The 2626-nt window shown below is 52.2% G+C and overlaps 1 protein-coding gene across 1 annotated transcript in view; it reads left to right on the forward strand.

Moving 5' to 3' along the window:
* CDK14 (cyclin dependent kinase 14) overlaps positions 1 to 2626 on the forward strand; it is an 869337-nt gene that overhangs the window by 380200 nt on the left and 486511 nt on the right. The gene's annotated exons all lie outside the window — the stretch shown is intronic.

Consider the following 2626-nt stretch of genomic DNA (forward strand, 5'->3'; position numbering starts at 1 on the left):
GCCAGTGACAGCCAGACAGGATTGTGGGGGGGCCAGTGCTGGCGTGGCCCAGAGTGAGGTGGCAGGAGCATGGGGTCCTGTCCTGCAGGGGCTCTGTGGTGCTGGGCCGGCTTCCCTTCTCCCTGCTGATGCAGCCCAGCCTGGGTCTATAGAGCCCTGCCAACCCATGCTTTGCATTCCTGACGCTCTGCTTTGGGCCCCGCTGTCGTTGGCCCCAGGGCACTGATGCAGGCCCCGCGCTTCCACCTGGCTGTTGCTGGCTCCCTCGCACCCGCTCTCTCCCAGCCCCCCCACCCTAGCCCCATGGTACAGGTGGGGATCAGCACGCACAGCCCCAACCCTGCATGCCCTGTATTTGCCTGTCTGGGCAACAGGATCCTGGCTATTACTGGCTCCAACATGCCTGGTTGCTCCTGGCTGTGAGGCCAGATCATGGGACTCAGCAGGAGCTGGTCTGGCCTGGCCCCAAGGACTGGGGTGATTGCTCGCAGTCCTCCCCTACCTCCCTGTCCCCCCACTCTTACCTGAATTTCTCATGCCAGTGTAGGCACAAACAGCACCACAGTCCCAGGTCAGAAGCCTCTGCTAGGCAGGGCTGAGGCCAGGGCCAGGTAGGCCTTGCTGTTCCAGGGTCCTGTCATGGCTTCCCCTGGGTCCTACTGCCTCTGGTTCCTTTTGTCTTTGACAGGAGCCAGGGGCAGATAAATATTAATTTAAGAAAATTTTAGGGGTCCCGTGGGTGGGATAGAATGGCCCTGGTAGGCCAGATGTGGTCCGTTGGCCGTATTTTGCCCTCCCCTGTTTTAGAGAGTAACTGGTTCAGAAAGTGCTTAATGGGATCTTTTAGACTGGGCACTGAGTCCCATTGGGTATAGTGGTTTTCTTTAATCTTTACTAATCTATAGAGGAGCCTTTGGGAACCCCATAAGAATGGGCCCCTAATATAGTCCATGGCCTGTTGTGACCTATTTATAAAACGTTTCTAAAAAGGTTACATGAATGTATTGTCTCAAATAGTATATAATGAAAAGTTATAATCCCTATTCCATGATGAGATCTTTGAGCTTTAACATATTTTAAATTAAAGCTATATAGGTTTATTTTTTAAAAGCATCCTAACAAAAATAATAAATACATATGATTAAATAAAAAAATCATAATTGATTTTTATCCACCCTGCTTTGTTTCTAAGAGTACACACAAGTGATACATTTAGATTGACCTAACCTAGATCAGGTCAATCTAAATGGCCTGGTATGCAAGTGTTCACAAGGCTTAAGTCACCCTAAAAAATGTTGTGCTTAATCTAAAGTCAACTGAGAGGTGAACTAACTTTAAACCAGCATAGGTTAACCTGATTTTAAAATAGGTTAATCTGGAATAGTGAACATACGTACATGTTTACAGCACAGCCTCAGGGGTGGGAAAGCCCAGCCACTTTCTACAGCCTCAGATCTGTGTTGTTTGAATCTATTTTTCTTTTCTTGTGGACTTGCCAGCCACCTCTGTGGACTCATCAAGTTCCCCTTTGCCCCAACTTACTTAACTCTGGCTGGCTGTCCTGGCAAACTCCTGTACATGGCAGAACCTGACTCAGGTTAACGTGATTCAGAGTTTGCTGCCTAACCTGAGTAGAGTTGTTTAAAGGTTTGTTTGCAGCCAGGTTTGTTCTGCCTTCTGCCCTGACTTTTTATACTAACACAACTAATTATATCAATACCCGGGAAAGGAGAAGACATGTAATTAAGTAGTATCCCCATTTTCTGTATGAGCAAAGTGAAGAAAGTGATTTGCATGAGCTTGTAGTTAGAGGTGCACCAATACACTGGTCTGATATCAGATTGGTACTAATATAAAGAAAATCGACTATCGGAAAATGGCTTTTTTCCCCCGATGTGGCCAATAATGCCCCATGCATGCGTGCAACTGCAGTGCAGCACATAGGTGGTGAGGAGCACAGCCTGGCAGTGTGGACAGCTGCATGCAGCTATTAAGTCTGTTGTGATGGAAGGGGAGGGGGCAGGAAGGGGTATGGGGGGTGCAGATCAAGGCCCCTGTGGGAAGGGAGGGAGTGAGGCTGGGGCGGGGGCTGGGGCAGGTGTTGCCCAGGTGGGTTGAGGTTGGGCATGTGATGGAGCTGTGTCTTGTCCAGGGGGTGTGAGGAGGTGGGGGTGACTCCCACTGCTGCATGCACCCTGGGAAGGCATGGGGACATGTGCCCCTGGTTCTGTACATGGGGGAGGGTAGGCTGCCACTGTGGGCTGGGGTTGGGGCTGCACTATGCTTTTCCCAGTGGGGGCTGGGCTGCACTCGCAGGAGGTGGGAGCACTGAGAGTGGGGTTTGGGAGGGCTACGGTGAATTTTGGAGTTTCTGCAGCCCCTCCTCCAAAGCCCCCTCCCAACATCACCACTGTCTGCCCCAAGTGAAGCCTGGCCCAGCCCCCACCGGGAAGAGCCTGGCACAGCCCCAACCCCAACCCACAGTGGGATCCCACCCTGCCCTACACAGATCTGGGGGCATACCCCCCCATGTCCTCCCACGGTGCGCATAGTGGTGGTAGCTGCCCCCCCGTGCTGCCTGGACGAGCCACAGCTCTGCCCCACGCCCCGCCCCGCCCTGCCCTGG

This window comes from Gavialis gangeticus, unplaced genomic scaffold (genome assembly GCF_001723915.1).
Source record: "Gavialis gangeticus isolate Ggan-Ray unplaced genomic scaffold, GavGan_comp1, whole genome shotgun sequence".
NCBI classification, from domain to species: Eukaryota; Metazoa; Chordata; order Crocodylia; family Gavialidae; genus Gavialis; species Gavialis gangeticus.